Source organism: Oxyura jamaicensis, chromosome Z (assembly GCF_011077185.1).
Source record: "Oxyura jamaicensis isolate SHBP4307 breed ruddy duck chromosome Z, BPBGC_Ojam_1.0, whole genome shotgun sequence".
Lineage (NCBI taxonomy): Eukaryota > Metazoa > Chordata > Aves > Anseriformes > Anatidae > Oxyura > Oxyura jamaicensis.
This window is the reverse complement of record NC_048926.1, coordinates 48,828,844-48,845,472: the sequence shown is the minus strand read 5'-3', so window position 1 is coordinate 48,845,472 and position 16,629 is coordinate 48,828,844. Positions and strand designations below refer to the sequence as shown.

The 16,629-nt window shown below is 38.4% G+C and overlaps 1 protein-coding gene across 1 annotated transcript in view; it reads left to right on the top strand.

Annotated features, from left to right (window-relative positions):
• The first annotated feature begins 1,263 nt into the window (after positions 1–1,263).
• The window catches only part of CDC42SE2 (CDC42 small effector 2), a 66,624-nt gene continuing 51,258 nt past the window's right edge, over positions 1,264–16,629 (top strand). Inside the window, exons 1-2 of the mRNA XM_035310060.1 lie at positions 1,264–1,371; positions 3,838–3,910. The gene's annotated coding sequence lies outside the window, so the exon portion shown is untranslated. The remainder of the gene's footprint in view (positions 1,372–3,837; positions 3,911–16,629) is intronic.

Below are 16,629 nucleotides of genomic sequence, written 5' to 3'. Positions count from 1 at the left end.
TGATCAAAGTGCTGAAACTGATTGCGTTTCTTTAAATGGAAATGACTGAATGTTTGCAGGGCATTTAACTATTCATCTATTGCAAACCCACAGCCTCATTAGTTTAGAAAATATTTTTCCCTAAGATACAAATGCATTTTTAAAACTTGCACTTCATATATATGTAGTGTCGTCATAAAAGTTCTTCATCAAATTTGAGCCTATTCTCTGTAATTTGAAAACAACCTGAAAATGTTATTTGGCTCCACTGATCATTTTCTCTCTGAATTTGATACATGTAGTAATAACAGTTTGCTTAAGTCTGTTAATACTTATGATCCTCTTGTAGCTACCACATCAAAATAGATGTCTGATGTCTGGGTTCTCTAAAATCTTGTGAATCTTGCAATATTAGTGATTTCTGGCAACTGGCTATGCCAGCAGTTTAGCTGTAATTTAGAAATAGAGGAAACCTACTGAATTGTTAGCTCCAGAAACAAGGCTTTAGCCAAGCAGGAAGCTTCAAGTTCTCATGTAGATGCTAGCACTTAGACAACTGTTATTTATAACCAGCATTCTTAATGAATGAGCGATGTAGGTAAGTCTGCAATAAGCTGTCCAAACCTTTCGAAGACAGTGGTTACAGCTTGATTAGTAGTGTGCCTTGGCAGTGCCTGCAAACAACCATTCTTTCCACTCTGCTGGTGGGTAATCTGTGCCAGTTAATTTAGTAGCATTCCAGGCCAGAAGTCTTCCACTTATAGAAGTGGTTTTGTGAATTAAATTGTCCATTAGGATGTGGGTTTAGTCTACAGGCTTCATTCATCCAGGACTCTAAATAGCTGTGACACAACTTTAAACTAGTGGTCCAGATTTTATTTGTAACTGACTTTAAAAGTTGTTCTGTGAGGAGCTTTCATTGCTTGTTGATGCTGCTCTTACAGCATGGTCATGGGCTTTGAATGTTACAGTTTAGGAAGGTGAAATTCATATATTCTTCATTCTTATTATTTTTTAAAGAGGAGTCAAGAAAGGTTTTCTTAGAATTTGCAAATATAGATACTCTTACATTTAATATTGGTAATTATAAACACATGTTATATAGAAACTCAGTCTGCGTGTTTTTAGGATGTTGTGCATGTGGTTAATGGCCAATTAATGTGTGCTCTGTACTAACAATCTCTCATATAGCATCGCGTTGCTGAAGCACTGTTATCTCAGTTTTCTCTCAGTAAAACTTACATGATATGAAAACTTACGATATGAATCTTTCTCATGTTTCAGGTTCAGTTGCATTCTGTTTGAGGGAGGAGGTCCATGTTCAGCTGAGGTTGAATAGTTGGTTCTCCCGCCTCTATCTCATCTATTGGCCACATATACTTCAGGTACAAGGTAGCTAACTTTCAATGACAATTAGTTACAAGATTTTAAGAATGCATGTCAGCCTTATTGGCTTTCCAGATTTTATTTGCTTCTTTGTTAAAGTTGTTGGGCAACCAGTGCAATGTCATGTGTTACAGGCTGATTGTTTAGCTGTGGTGTTTTGTTTGTTTGTTTGTTTTTGTTTTGTTTTGTTTTGTTGTTTTTTTTTCCCTGAGCAACAGACTATCCTGGTAATTTATTTTTCAAGGGCATGGAAAAAAAATCCCCCAAACTCTACAGACAGATACTCTCAATATAGTTTATATGGAGGCAAGTTTTCAGTTTGTCATTTTTATTCTTTTTTTTTTTTTTTTTCAGGGTTCATACGAACCGTTCAGTGAAAGCTGAAGTATTACTACCAACTGTTTAAGTTTTTAATCTTTCAAAGTCAAGGAAACTGCTCAAGTGTCATGATACTGAAGTGTCTTTCCTGGGTGTCTGCTGCTATTTGGACAACCACATGCTTTGCTCTGACCTGATGTCCAAACTTCAGGGCCTGTTGTTAACTCAATATGTCTGCGCTACACCTTTTATATACTTGGTCAAATTTACTGTTCCATCAGCTAAAATTTATTTTTGTCTCCTATTTGTTCTTATGAAGTAACTAAACACATGCAATGTGTAATGCCAAAATTGTTCTTTGACTCCTTAGCTGAAGAAAGGAGACAATTCTTGTTCTTTCCACACAGTTCTCTGTGGCTATGTAATAGGCAAGCATTGCTTTCACTAAGGCAGTAATAGCTAATTCCTAATACTGTCCTTAGTAACCCACTGCTGGGATTCTTTTTGACCACCCAAATATCTATCCTGACAAAAAAGGTGATCAAAGCTTTCTGTCTGTGACATGTAACACTGTCCAGACAAGTTTCCCCTCTTCCCTACCTTCCTCCCCTGCATTTTTCTCTTAACTTGCTGTTTTTGTTTGTTTATATCAAGTTTTACCCGTGCTCATCTATCTCAGTGATTTGTTTCGAATCCATAAATTTTCCCTCTTTCTGAAATCTATGGAGTAAATAAATAAATAAATGTAATTTTACTTTTTAAATCTGGCATGTCAGCCTGAGAAGAAACAGAAGCCTCAGTTTGTGAGCAGTAAAGGATTAAATATGACAAACAAGCTGCCACTGAAAATCAGCAAGCAAATGTCATGTCATTTAGTGTGGAAGATGTTGGACCAGGAAGCTCAGGTGTAGAAGATACTTAAAATAATAATAAAAAAAGCACCCACAATCCCCATTTAATATAGGAGATGCATAAAGTTTCTTTTACTGTGACTTCTGCCATATTTTATGTTAACATTTGAACTGGATGGTTTGGAGTTTTCTTCTGCTTTTGTTATTGCTTCTGTCTGTTTTGAAGCCCAGTTTTGATTCACAACTACAGAGAGGACAGTTTATGAATCCCCGTGAATGATCTCTGAATGCAGTGCTGTTTTTTTTGTTTGTTTGTTTTTTGTTGTTGCTGTTTTAGTTTTGGATTTTAGTTTGTTGTTGCTGCTTCTAATACAGGTTTAGCACCAGGAGATAATCCATTGGCTCCGATAGTTCAACAGCAGATTCTAGAGCAGAGGCTCTTGGTGGTCAGAGACAGCTCTTTTTGTGTTTCCTCTCTGTTATTGATTGCAGCTCTTGTAATCCATCTTTTTGCCGAGAACTTCCGAACTTGTTAGTAGATGTCTTGGACATCTAAACATATTTAATAACAAACATATTTGCTGAACCTCACAGACGTCATGAGGCGTAACTGAAAAGTTGGGTGTTTTTGTTAGATACTTAGTACAAACCACTTATTTCCTGAACTACCTGCTAATGACAGTGGTCTGAAGCCTGATCAGTGAGAGGGTTTATGTAGCTAATCTTGCACGCAGAGTTTGTTGGAATATACATCTGGTTTATGGCCTTTCCACCAGCCGCTGAAAATATTAAGGTTTTACCCTAGCAAAGAAAGCAGCCAAAATTAAGCAGATACTGCCTTTGAACCCATGCTTCTTGGTTACTTCCTAAACTCCTACTGCATATGTATGTGAAAACGTATCACATGTATGCAAGTGTGTGTACATATGTACACAATATATAGTATAACCATATATATTTGTGTTTTAAAAATGAAGTGTGCAGTTCCTCAACTCTTAAGGAAATATGTTAATATAAGAATAAAGAGCACCAAAGTCAGAAAATGCTTCTCCCAAAACTGCAGCAAATAAGGTGCCCTCAGTAGCTTTCAGCCTTCTGTTAGTTATGATACCTGCATCTCTTTCCAAAGCAAAAAAGGTGAAGAAATTCCTGACTCTGGGCTGGCTGTTGATAGCTGTTTTCTTTTCTTCATTCTAACATGAAATCATGTTATTCTTTGTTATAAATAATCTGTATTGGCAGCTCTAACAGATACTTACGCTGTTGTGTTTTTTTTTTTTTTTTCCCCTTTCCTGCTCTCTAGAATTGGGGATATCTTCAGTGAATGACTTGCTGCTTACCATAAGGACTAGAATAACTGAACTTGTGAAATACAGGTAGGCAATGCTGCCAGTTTACATTTCACTTTAAATGTTGAGCTAAACACAGATGATAAACCTATGAATATTCATTGTGATAACAAAACCATCAAAGCATGGTAGGGCTTTTAACCTTAAGTGGATTGGATCTGGTTTCATGGCACTTCTCATGAATTCTGAAAAGCATTTCAAGTGCCTCCCTGGTGATAAACCCCTGATGAGAAGTCCAGAAGAATTATGATATGTAAATTTCCTTTGTGTTCATAATAAAAACATTGATTAATATTCATATCTAATTCAGCCCAGCTTTGACAGGAGGTCCAGGTGCTTTGTGACCCTCAATTAATTTTACGTATTATTTCTGACAGCATTAAATTGTCTTGTTGCCCCAGTAGACTCTGGTATTTCTGGTATGTGCAGCCACATATGTTTTATCTAGATTTTTTCCATAATTTTCTTACCAATGAATATACTGTATGCATTTTCTGGTTATTTTATGTTAATTTCATTTTCCTATTCCTTTGTTCAAACTAAGTTTCTTAAACATGTTTGCAATACCTAACTCTTCTCTAAGATGATATAATTATGTTGGTGTTATATGTACGATATATTTCATGGCTATAATAATTTAACTTGCAATTTATCATCGGATGTTACTTTGTCATTGTTTGCTGAGTTTTGAAAGACCCATTCAGCTTGACTATACTTCCTAATTCCCATCAAGTATACCTGATTTGGTGTGCGGTTAGATAGTACAGATCAATGGTCACTGTTTTTAATGAGCTGAGTTTACCTTCACTGAAATTCTGGTCTGTATCTATTCCTGTTTAACTGAAGTAGTTGATACGATTGCTCCATATTTATTTGGATTCCTTGAGTGCTGGTGGAACAGTTAAATCCTGAAATAACTGATAATTTCTTTTTAATTCTGCACAACACCTTTTTGAAGCTTGTAAATTATACTTTAGTATTCTCCTTTCCTGATTCGTATTCTATTGTCTAAAAATCTATGAGTTTTGGAGAAACATTCTGCTGGGTAACACTAATTTAGGAAATAAGCACAAAAACTGTTACATACACTGCTTCATCCAAAAGAGATACTATCACTTGTGGAACATGTTGCAGAATTCTGTTCTGAAAGCAAAGCATGCAAAATACTATTTAATTTCAGGTACTAAGTAATAGATGTCTTTCCATTTTAACTTGCTCTTTGTGTTTCTGAGCACCATTCATAAAGTATGTAATTCAAGTGGCAAACTTGATGATTTACCCTAAAAATAGTCAAAGTATGCTGAATTCCATTTAAATACTTGTTAATGGCTAAAGGGCTTTTTTTTTTTTCTTGTCTTCTTTCTCTCTGCCTTCTCCCAAGTTCGTTTGACAACTCTGAAGTATGTTGAGTAAGAGTGACTACCAGACGTGTTTGGGCTTATCCTTCACGTTGAGCACTTCCTTTCTATGAGCGTACTTGCTTTTTTCAGTTGTGACTTCACTATTACTAGCAAAAGCTTTCTGCCAGAGAGCTTGGGGAAGGAAGAGGCTGCACATGAATTTATCCTGGAGAAGGCTGTGATGAGGTAGTTTTATTACTAGCATCTGGAACTGGAAGTGTAGGTGCCATCCTACAGTGGGGCAGGATCTGCGCCCTACCCCAGATGTCCCTGGTGTTTCTTGATATTTTGCCTCAGAAGCATCGCTGGAAGCTCATGTACCCACCCCGTGAAAGAAGTTTCACTGGGAAATTGGGACATTGTATGGGGACGGGACATCTCAGTCCTTGGGATTCTGTCAGGAGTGGGGTGAGAGAGGGGAAGAAATGGTAGTCAGATGAGGTAATGAAACATGAAAATGTTGGAGATGGATGGAAGGGGGAGAAGGCGGGCAGTTGGGTGGCAGGTGTAGGGATAATAAGGGCAAGTAAAAGATGGTGGATGCGTTTGAAGAGCAAGACCAAGGAAAAGGGGTGGAATATTTTAAGGAGAGTAGGGGCTGTACTGCAAGCAGCAGAAAGGCTTATGTGTGGATGAGAGCTGTGGAAGGGAGACTTCAGCGGGGAAGGGAGAGGACTTTGACTGTAGCACTCGAGTCAGTGGTGATGCCCCCAGGGAGTAGGGGGAGGCAGGGAGCAAAGAGCACTGCAGAGTGCAGAAATGTTTGTGTTGTGCTCTGGTGCCAGAAACAAGTGAAGTGCATTGGGTGTTCCCAACCTGTTGGCTGCCCTTTCTGTACGTGCTCCAGGAGTGTCTGCAGGAAGCTTCAGTCACAGGTCAGGAAGCACAGCCTTCCTGGCCTGCCTCACCGACAGCTACTGAAAGTGGGGAGTGCAAAATCTCCGTAAACATCTTGTAGTATGTCCCATTCCAGCCTAAAAACAAACACACAAAAAAGACCGAGGTTCCAATATATTTATTTCTTCAATTATTTTGTGGTTCAGACTGTCAGTTAACAAGACAGTGGTGCAGGACAGTGCGGCATCAAAGCCATTCCCAGATACTTCTCTGCTGAGAACCCTTTAACTCCCCCTTTGCCCCTGCAGTTGTGTGTCTGGACTTGCATCTTCACATATCCAGTCTTTGATGTCACATGATTGTGGCCATATAGTGGGTGGATAGATTTCCAGCCATAAGAAAGAGAAAGCATTAAGGCCTGTGGCTTGTCATCACAGTCAGTGTTTTCCTAGTCTAGCCTTGTGATATTCTGAAACAAATACTTTCAAACTGCCTGGAGTAAATTCAGAACAATCTGGAGGGAAAAAAGAAAAAAAAAAATATATATATATATTTTCCTTTTCCATTCTGGTATTGCTACTTATCACTTATTTCACTAAAGATACAGAGCACTAGGCTAGGGGAGAAGGTGGGAAAAATGTTTCATATCTGGAGGTAATATAAAAACAATAGTGAATTTTAGGTAAATATTCTTATCTTAGCAAACAACTTTTTTTTTTTTTTAAAGAAAAACATTGTTCGATTCACTTCTAGCACAAAAAGCTTCTGAGCTTCTGTAGCATTTATGCAGTACACTTTGGCTGCCCAGAATACTAACCTAGAACCCTTGCAGGCTGTTCATGGTAGTGTTCATCTGGGTAACACCACAGAAAACCCTGCATGTCTTCAAAGTCTGAATTCAGTATTTTCTATTACCTTGGTTTTGTTGTATATGGCTTCCAATTTTGGTTTGTAGGCTGTCTTTTCTGTGTAAAGTTTTCATTTCCTGAAGATAAGTGTGGAATTGCTTAGAGTTCATCCACTGTATTTTTGTCACTTGTGCATGATTATTAATTTAACGATTGATTCATGAAGTTGGAGCAATGGCAACAGAGAAGTTTTAGTTCACTCAAGTAATTAAAGTTGACATGTGCCGTTCACTTTAAGGACAGAGGAAAAAAAAAAAAAGGACATAAGATGTTGATGAAGGACTATTGTTTTTCAGTTTAGCTTAAGTAACTTCTGTCCTCCTCCTGAGTCATATTTAAACTTGGGCCCAAATCATTGGGGAGCAGCTGGATTGTGTAATTAATTAATACAGCTTTTTAAATCGTGGAGCACGGGCAAAAATGTTTTCTTTTTTTTAAAGAGCTGAAACACTTTGTTCACATTTCACAGTAGGAAGTCAGCTGATACAGAACAATATTAATGCTGAAGTCCACAGTGTAGCTTTTGCTGTTGCTTTTCCACAATAAAGTGCAACATGAGAAATGAAGGATTTTTGCCAGTGGAAACCATAAAACAATAAGGCTAGCAAAAAAAAGTTGATCAATAAGAAATTTGCTATCGTGGAAGACAAATTTCATTACACCTGTCCATATGAAAAGACTGTTAGGCAAAAAGTTGTATAGGAGAGTATGCCAAGAAAATTGGTTGATAGTTAAACTGAATACAGGTTTGTCCTGCTTTGTGAGCAAGCCCTCTTGTAGTCTAATGGGGAGGTAAAGGGAAGGAAAGCCTGAGGCCCCCAGAAAAATGCTGCTAGAAACTGGAAGTAAACCTGCATGGTGTTCAGTTACTGTAGCTTGAAGTGCTGCGTGCATGCCCTGAGAGATCTTTCGTTTTCAAAGTTTTATATTTAGACTTATAACTAGCTATAGAATGTACTTTATAAATGATATTTAAAGCATCTCTCTAACAGATGGAGAAGTTCTGTTCTCTAAGATTTCTCTTTCTTTTTCTGGAACTGCAGTCATATGCGGTAATGTTTATCTTAAACTGGATAAGCTTATATACAGTGTGAAATACGGCGTCCTGAAAAGGCTCTGTGTGCTTCCTGCCTTCATACGTGCAGTGTACTTTGCAATCATATCTTTGTTTTTTATGCCCCGAGCCCACGCACTGCGTAATGCTCAGCACAAAGTGCCATCTGCAGTTAGCATGCTGAAGAAGAATGTTATGAGACTACTTGAGCACTGGCATCTTGTTTCTCCAGAGAGGCCGTGGGGAGTTTTAATAGTCTTTGTCAGAGATTTAGTGCTTTCTATCTGTCTTCTGTACATCAGCTTTGTGGTTATCCTCCAGTGTGTAATATCTATCCATTTAGAAAAGCTACCAGACAATGTGCATGTGTTATATAGCCAAATTAGATTGCTAGACATCACATAGTTAAGGAACTGTATACTAGAGCATGAAATCACTTGAGAAATTTAAAATGTAGTAAGTTGGTAGGTCACAGGCACAGAAGAGCTCATGAAGTTCCAAGAATCTGGTCCTTGAGCAGGCTGGGTGCAAAAGTGAACTTAGGCGAAGATCTGCCTCCTGTACCTTATCTAAATCTTGTTCCTGAGTTACAGATGTAACTTCTGACCATGGTCATTTAGAGATATTTTTGTTGTCTTTTTTCTTGAAAAGAAGGAAAAGGATAAGTCTTTTCTATATTAATGGTCTAGTGCCAAGAGAGAGAGGAAATAATGAACAGACATTTGCTAGTGGCCTAATTTAACCTCAGATTCATCTTTGCCCACAGAAGATACTCTGTCAGCCATATCACTCTGACGTCTTCTTTTGGAACAACAGTTGCTACAGTATATTGAAGGACGTAGAATGGCTAATTTTCTATCCTTTTTTTTTAACATTATGTACAGCTACTGGGTATTCCCTTAATTGGGAAAGCACTTTAAGCTCTGTCCCTTGAAGGACATGTGTTCCAGTAATCATTTATTTAGAATTTTGTCACCTAGATTCAAAATACTGCCTTGGAAGTCTCACTGACACTCAGCTTTAGATTTTTAGATTGTTTTGCAGATAACTAGTCTGCATGTTTATTTATGCCCAGGGCTATTGCAGTTTGGTTGAGCAGTTTGGATGCTACCCAGTGTCCAGGAGAGACTGATCTGGCACATGCTTATTGGAACAGTCTTCATTCAAATATTAGATTTCTCAGAAGACACCATTTTGCGATGTCTATTTTTAATATAACGAGCAAAGTAATTTCTTGCTGTCCACGCCTTCTTAAGCATGAGCTAGCTGCAGTGGTTTTCAAGGATTCAGTTTCTTCTTTCTACAGGGACAATTCAAAGAATAGTCATGTCTGTCTCTTTCCTTCTCTGTATTAAAATGTATAGCATTATTTAATCCTCTTCATCTTTCTTGTTTTCCAGTTATTGATACCATCAGAATGTTTTCTATTACACTTCCTTCCCCGTTCAGTCAGTAAGCAGGCAAATAATTCTCTTATTCCTGAAGCAAAGCAGGTCAGTGCCTCTCTGGCTGGATTATGCTTGACTGACTGTTCTTTTGTCAACAGTTACACTGTCAGTCAAGCTGGGGCAACTAACCTTGGGTATGAGTTATGTTCCAATGCTGAGCTGCATTTCACATCCAGAACACATGGACTGGTTGGTGCAAGAGTTTGAAGAACTAGAAGAGTGGCCTGAAACCATAGTTTCCTTAAGTCCTATTGACTGAACGAAGAGGAATGTTGCTTCTGAGCTGACTCAAGCAGGAAAAGAGTAGTGGGGGAGTTGCTGTGACTTCACTTTTTTTTTTGTTTGTTGGTTTGCTTTTTAATTAACATGAGTGAATTAGAAAATGAGGATAGTAATGCCAGCGTAGCCCCCATTTTAAGAGTAGTAGGCTTTTCAAATATTGTTTGGAAAGGTAATTTCACTGTAGGGAGTTGGAAATCTGAAGTACCTTCTCCCAGAGATGAATGCACGGGTGATGGTTATTTGCCATACATGTCCCTAAAAATATGTTAATTCCCTTATACAGAGCTCGGTGTGGAGGCACGGAGAAGCATGGTGATTAATTACTGGGGAGGAGCAAGAAGTAGAATTGCTGTTTAACTTCCAAGACAAATCTATAGCAGAGTAGTGCCTGCTTCCCAAATCTGGCAGGCTTTGAGTGGAAGCTGCTGCAGATTTGGCACTTGTGACAATCAAGCTACTTAACTTCCAGTTATGTTTTGAGAAGCTTCTAACATAAGGCTTCTTACTCAGAATGCCACAAGAGATGAGGGTGCTACCATATTGACTGTTTTCTGCCTTTCATGGGCTGTGATTAAACACGTAAATAAAAGCCACGCTGTGACCTGAGTCATTGTAGTCCCCACTGATTTTAAAGTACAGATCCCCAGACTAACATGTACACGTTACTACTTGATTTATCTGTTAGGGCGAACAAGCTCATGGAAGACCATTGAAGCTTCTTAACAGAGTTGCCACAGAAGAAAAAATATGATTTATTTTTGAAATCTCAGTAATTACCTCCAGATAAGTCAGTTTAGAAAAATATTTTGTCAACAATTATGTTCTCGTAAATGCCATGATTTCTTTGTTTTGTTACCCTCTTCCTTCTGCTCTGTCTTACCTCCTTGGTATCTCCTTCATTATCTTTGCCTCTGGATATTTAGATACTTTTCAGCAAATCTTTTTAACACAGCCTGTTGTCTGTTGTGGTATCTTAAGTGCTTTTACTTCCTTTTTTCTCAATTTTTTTTTTTAAATTGTTCAGAAACAAAGCTCCCACCTAATTCTTTTATTTTTTATTTAAATTTCAGGCCTGTTTCAAGAGTATGATCGCTCACTCTGCTCTGCCTTGCTTCTCCCCTCCTTCTCTCCAGTCCCAATATAAACTTTCCTGTAACCTTTCTGTCTTCCTATCTCTTTGAGATGCATGTATCTCAAGTAGCAGTAGTTGTTCTTGGAGTGGTGATGCCTGTAAACAGGCCTCTGACTCAAAGTGTACTGGATACATTATGTTCTGAAGTCTTTCATGAGGTTTTGTAGCAGAAAACTCTGTTTCTGGTTTTAAAGCCTTGGAAAAAGCTGTTAGCATTGCAAAAACTGACTGTAGTGCCATTTAAGGCCAAGAGCTTGGTATGCTTAACTACAGTAGTGGAGACTCTTGGTTGCTTTTTGTTAATCTATTTAATTACCTTGGTGAGGGTAGTAACCTCTTGTAAATACACATAAACTTCCCAGCTGTACATTTTTGCTGCAGAGAAGTTTGACTTATTACATGGCTAATAACAAGAATAACAAAAACATGTGCTAGTTCTGGTCTCTAGAGACTGGTATACTTTCATTTCTATGTATGTTCAGCGATGTCACATAGTGTTTACTTACTGGAAGCTTCTACAGTAGAGTAGAGCTGCAGCTATAACTGACTTGATAGGTCAGTCGGAACTCGTGTGGAACTGTTTTCTTGTTTGTTTCAGTGTCATTTTTCTTCCACGTATGAAAATCCACTACATGGAAAACACATTCACATATATCCAGAAATAATAGCTAATTTTGCAGAAACTGATTATATTTGGAGGACATTCAATATAAACAAGCAATTTTGAAAAGAAGGAACATCAGCCACTTCAGAAAATGAGTGCTAGCTTCTCAGAACAGCTTGTGTAATGCTTCTTGCTGTTTTACTGTCCTGCTGTATATATGTATTTTAGATATATATATATATTTTTTGAGATACTACATTTTTGATATTACATTATTCATCAAAAAGTGGATGAAAGTGTTTTAGGTGATTGTTTTCAGAACTCCTTCAAAAATTCCAAAAAATTTGCTTCTTTGTTCCTCACAACTGCAAAGTGGTTGAAGTTGGAAGGGATCTCTGGAGATCATCTGTTCCAACCCTACCAGCCCAAGCAGGGTTTCGTAGAGCACATTGCAGGATCGTGCGTGTGTGTAAATATCTCCAGAGGTGGAGACTCCACAACCTCTCTGGGCAACGTGTTTCAGTGTTGTGGCACCTTCACAGTAAAGTGGTGGTGGCTCATATTCAAACGTAACTTCCTGTGTTTCATTTTGTGCCTGTTGTGTCTTATCCTGTTGCTGGTTACCACTGAAAAGAGTCTGGCCACATCCTCTTGATGCCCTCTCTTAAGATATCTATATCCATTGATGAGATCCCCCCCTTAGTCTTCTCTTCAGGCTAACCTGGCCCAGTTCTCTCAACCTTTCCTCATAAGGGATGCTCCAGCCTCCTAATCATCTTCATAGCTCCATTGTACGGGGAAGAAGACACTGAATTCCAGGTAGGACTGAGTAGAGGGGGAAGATCACCTCCTTTGACCTGCTGGCAACACTCTTCCAAATGCACCCCAGGATACCATTGGCCTTCTTGGCTGATGAAAGTACTGGTAATTATTAATTACTATAATTAATAAGTAAGAGTGGATGACCAGTCTGCACACATTGTTATTACTGGTTTTACCAGTACTGTCTAAATTGTATAACAGTCTGTGCCTTCAGTCCGTTTCAAAGAACGTTGAATCAACATTTGTTTTGAAGTCTTAGTCTCAAGTTAAGCCTGGTAGCTTTGTTCACAAATCACTAAATTGACTGGAGTGCTTGTGTTTGTATGTGTATGTATTATATATATGTATACACATGTATTATATATATATATATATATTTCAAGCATTTGGAAATAGATGTAGTGGTGACATAAGCCAATGCTGTCTTTCTTATCAAACACCAGATAGCACTATTCATTGCACTGCATATTCAAGAACCACAGTTATTTCAACGCCACCAACCTCTGACTCTTATATGTCTTTATTTGTCCAGTTACTTCTGCATGTATGCTGGCTAATGTGAAGTCGTGAAGTATATAGTGCTTTGTTGTCTCTTTGGTTGTTGTTTTCTTTGGTTCCAGCACATGTATGTCTTTAACATGAAGTTCTTCTTAGCAGTTGTTCTACCACCTCAATTATGGAGCTATGCTATACAAATGGAGAGAGAGCAGTGGAATTAGGCGAGGAAAAAGAATAGGTGGGATCAAGTATCAAATAGTATTACAAATAAACATGGTATGTGCACCTTTTTTGATCTTGTATTCCTACAGAAGAAAGACCATAAATTGTAGGTTAAGGCATCACAAATTCTGAATTAGTAGAACAGTTAAGTTCCTGTTGCACTGGAAGCATTTGAGTTATGGTCCTAGTATAATACTAGTTATATAGTTCAGTGCCTTATTAACCTACTGACCTTTCGCTTTCCCCTAGGTTATTATGTGACACAGAACTGAGACAGTTAACCGTAAAGGTGGTGCATTTTTTTTCCAAATGTAAACTTCTTCAGAAACTACACCTGTTTGTTGCTGCCTTCCTTTGGGCCTATTCAGAAATAATCACACGGGGCTTAAGACCTCAGCAGAAGTACCAAGAGGAAGTATTTTAGGGAAGGTCTAACCTGTTTCTCACAAGGTTACCAGGAAATAGGCTAGACTGTCTGCATATGTCCCAAGTTAACACAATTATTGCATATCTGTCTATGTATGGCCTTTCCAGAGTTAGATCACAGGTGGCAGCTCATGGGACAGGTAACAAACAGCCTCTTGGTCATAGATGGTATCTGGAACTAGTCACCTGTTGACTGGGAGTGTAATAAGCACACAGCCTGGTCAAGATACTCTGGTAATCTGATGGGCAGCAAGCGCTGCAATTCCTATGGCCTTTTATGGGGATTCTAGTTCCTCTGTACTGGCATAAACCCCAAATGCTTTCTCCACTGTTCGTAAAGAGACAGACTTTCGGGTAGAGAATTGCTAACCTGGTAACATGGAGTGAAAAATCTACTCTGACCCTTTAGTTACGGTAGGACCTGAAAACAACAGGCCTAGAAAAACTATGATTTCCTTTCTACCTCTTGCTAAGCAACAGTCTGACATCCTATGTTAAAATACTTCTGCTCCCTGTATACTCTCTGAATATGCTTATTAATGTAAATGATCGGTTTGGGTTGCTTTACATTAAATGTAATCTTCCTTCTCTGTGTCCATTGTGAACTGCTTCTTCACCTATAGCCTCAACAAAGATCTGTTTTATCAGTTGTTACATACTGATACTCAAAATTCTTGTGGTAGGTTAATTTCTTTTTCTTCCCTATTCTGTTTCTGCTATTCAGTAACGAATTTTTTACCTAGAGGAAGAGGAGTTAAAAATGAACACTTTTTTTTTGAGTATTTTCTTTGTTATGGCAGTACAAATGCTAAACACGTTTTTCATAGGAAATGGCTGAAAATGTACTGGCACTTACAAGCAAGAGGATACCAAAACCAAACCAAGAAATAGTCTATTTCTAATTATTTGGAATTTGACTTTTATTTCTTAACATTTTAAATTTATTTGTTTTACTAAATATTCTGAATGGAAACAGTGCCCATATCCCTCATCTTTATAACTGATGCAACTGTGTTAGCACGTTCACTGAATGAATGCAGTTGTAAATGTCAATTAAAGATTTAAATTAATCATTGAGAAGGAAGTTCAATGTCAATGAACAGTGCTTTAGATTGGTAGTTGTGTCCTTTTCTGTATTGTGTCTTAAGCTGGTGTGAGGCTGTACACAGAAGAAGGCTGTATCCAGAAGAAGGCCTGGACTTCTAAACAGAAGTCTTGAAAATTGGCAACATTAGGAGATGGTTCCTCATGCTTTTGAAAACCAGTCACTAGCATCACTGCTCATCTTACTAATTGCAAAGTTATACTCCAGTGTGAACTTTGTTAACAATGGTAACTCACAAGTAAAGGTGACTGGATCATAAATGACCAGCTTTTGAAGACCCCTTGGCAGAATTGGAACAACCTGTGGAAGTCGCCTGCAATTTAGGAAGGGCATGGGATTCCTGGTGCAAGTGTTCATATGTAAATAGTTGTGATTGAGCGGCTGGGATTCTCCAAGTACTTTCTGGTGGGGGACAGAGGGGGAATGCTGTATTCTGACTGTGCGAGCTCTGAGAAAAAGATAATGAAGCCCTTTGTGCCCCCCTCCAAAGACATGCGCTTCAACGGAATGGGCCATGCAGCTGCAACCCTAGCAACAAGGCACTGGAGAAAAGAATTAGGGCAGCTTTCCAAAAGAGAATGGCCACAACTGAGGATGAGCAAATTAAACTGCTGGCATAGCATTTAGAAGAACCTGTGTGCCCATTAGTCTTCCTAGGTTGTTGTTGTTGTTAATTTTTAACGCTTAAATTGAAATCCTCATTCTTTTTTTTTTTCTTTTTTTAATAAATAGGTAAATCAATTACTTAAGATGTGCTAGTGTCATTACTGTTTGTTACTTTAAACTGTATCCTGTTTGGGCTTTAGGAATTTCTGGTATTGAACATAACACTAAGTATGTTCCCGTACAGAGTAGAAAAATCTTTGATTTTTTTGTTGTTGTGATTTTATGGGTCTTAACTTGAGAGTCTGTTTCCTGAAGAATTCATAATGATGTTTGATACAGTGCACAGTTCATTGCCATAAGTTAAATAGCATGAAGGAATTCAGTTGGAATTTATTTTTTCAGTGTATATGCATAAAACCCTTAAGGAACCGGTGGTTCTTTAATTAATTTATTTTAAATATATTTCTCTCTGTGTGTATATATATATATTCATAGGACTATTTGCAAGATTTATATTGGCTCTTGTAAAGGGGGCTAGCTATTGTGGCAGATGCTTTCTACAGAAATTAATAATGCATCTTTCATTTGTAAGATGCAGCAATCTGATCTATTTGCATGGAGAGCCCTGAATGAATTGGGATAACGCCACTGATGTGAATACAATAAGCTTCATTAATTACCCAGCTGTGGTTGGTGAATCACCAACCACAGTTCTCGCTGCATATTTGGGAGAGAGGGAGAGTTTGTTTGGGAGGGAGACTGAATAGTGAATACCTTAAGCCAAATGGTCTGTGGCTGAGTGTCAGACAAAGAGGTCTTTGGGGAAGTGACTGATGATGTGCTTGAAAGAACAGAAGCCATATCTGGCCTTCACACTGAACCTAGCACAAGAGCCATCCCTTCTCTCTTGGAAGAACCAGGGGAATTGAAATCTACTGAGGAACCGAGTGTACCTTGCTGTGAAGGTGCTGTTACTGCATCATGGTCATCTAGTTACGGTAATGAAAAAGGGTGACATGACAAGTTTCATTACTTCATTTCTCTTTTCCAGTTTTGTCTTACCTCCCACATGCAGTCTCCAATGTCTGTGCTGCAGGCTGACTGTAAATCAGAGCCCAGAGCAAGCAGAGCAGAAGACTTTACGATTCCTGGATGTGCTCGGATAAAGCTGACGTGCTGACCTGGGGCAGCATAAAGTTAGGATCACATTCCCATCCGCTGACTGTGCTGCAGAGGCAATCATGTCCAGGACAGGAGCGGGGTGGAAAGCTGGCTCAGCATCCTTGTAAACTGTTTGAGTGAGATTTGCTGGAGCTTGATTGTAGATGGGATGTGCTACTCATTTCTTGTATTTTAAGTTTTTTCTTTTACCTTTTTCTTCCCTTGTTCTGTATGCAGCCTG